Genomic DNA, 1,496 nt, shown 5'->3' on the forward strand with positions numbered 1-1,496 from the left:
CAGACAAACAGGAAGTGACCTCAGACAAATGGGAAGTGACCTCAGACAACAGGAAGTGACCTCAGACAACAGGAAGTGACCTCAGACAACAGGAAGTAACCTCAGACAAACAGGAAGTGACCTCAGACAAACAGGAAGTGACCTCAGACAAACAGGAAGTGACCTCAGACAACAGGAAGTGACCTCAGACAAACAGGAAGTGACCTCAGACAACAGGAAGTGACCTCAGACAAACAGGAAGTGACCTCAGACAAACAGGAAGTGACCTCAGACAAACAGGAAGTGACCTCAGACAAACAGGAAGTGAATCAGAGTCAGCTGGTGATGACCAGAAGCAAAGGAGTCTCCTCTGAAATGTCTGTTGGTGGGAGGAGTCTCCTTCAGGAACAACCAATCAGAACAAGCTGCAGACAGGTAAAAGTATCCCACAACATTTCTAACAGCTCATCTGAGGAGAGCAGAGATGAACATCTCCAGTTTTGTCTCATCAGACAGAATCTGCTGACTCCTGGACCCGGTGTCTCCTGTCCTCCAGGACCAGATCTGTGCTCCCTCTGTCCCTGTCCTGATTAGTCCTGGTCCCTGTCTGACTCCGCCTCCATCATGGAACCAGGAATGACTTAATGCTTTTAGAACGAGACCACAGCCACTGCTTCCAGCACAGAAGCTGCTGAAACTTTACTCCTGGACATTAATCACCTGAAAGCCTCTGATGCAGCAGACTGATGGAAAATATAAAGGTTGGTCTTTCCTGAAACTGTAACTTTGCTAAAAAACAAGAAGTTTTTCTTTGTTCAAAAGAGAGAAGAGAAGGATGTTCTCCTCTTCCTCATCAGGATCATGGTAATACCCACCATGCTTTGACAGTAATGAATGTTTCTGCAGAGAGTGGTCCAGCTCCAGTCTGAACAGTGAACAGGATTATATTCCCACTTCATCTAATATTGATGCCCTCTGGGCCAGGACCCTGATGTGCTCCTGTGAAACACTCTTAAATGGCTGAACAGCAAATAAGACTGATTGATTATTAACGTCACTGATTGATTATTAACATCACTGATTGATTATTAACGTCACTGATTGATTATTAACAGCACTGATTGATTATTAACATCACTGATTGATTATTAACATCACTAATTGAAGGTAACGAGCAGAAAGAAGGCGTTCAATCAAACAAGTCAGACATGAGCTGCTGCAACTTCTACAAGTCTGTTTATTCAATTCAGTTCAATTCAAAAATACTTTATTGATCCCAAAGGGAATAAGATACTTCTAATACTTAAAGTACTGTTTAAACATCATCCAGAACTTCAACTACCTTTAAATAATACTCAGAACTTTAAATACCTTTAAATAATACTCAGAACTTCAACTACCTTTAAATAATACTCAGAACTTTAAATACCTTTAAATAATACTCAGAACTTTAACTACCTTTAAATAATACTCAGAACTTTAACTACCTTTAAATAATACTCAGAACTTCAGGTTCT

The 1,496-nt window shown here is 40.9% G+C and overlaps 1 long non-coding RNA gene across 1 annotated transcript in view; it reads left to right on the forward strand.

Annotated features, from left to right (window-relative positions):
- Positions 1-267: 267 nt before the first annotated feature.
- The window catches only part of LOC106536400 (uncharacterized), a 3,463-nt gene continuing 2,234 nt past the window's right edge, over positions 268-1,496 (forward strand). Inside the window, exons 1-2 of the long non-coding RNA XR_001312548.1 lie at positions 268-414; positions 492-740. This is a non-coding gene — a long non-coding RNA (uncharacterized LOC106536400). The remainder of the gene's footprint in view (positions 415-491; positions 741-1,496) is intronic.

This window comes from Austrofundulus limnaeus, unplaced genomic scaffold (genome assembly GCF_001266775.1).
Source record: "Austrofundulus limnaeus strain Quisiro unplaced genomic scaffold, Austrofundulus_limnaeus-1.0 Scaffold1802, whole genome shotgun sequence".
Taxonomy (NCBI): Eukaryota; Metazoa; Chordata; class Actinopteri; order Cyprinodontiformes; family Rivulidae; genus Austrofundulus; species Austrofundulus limnaeus.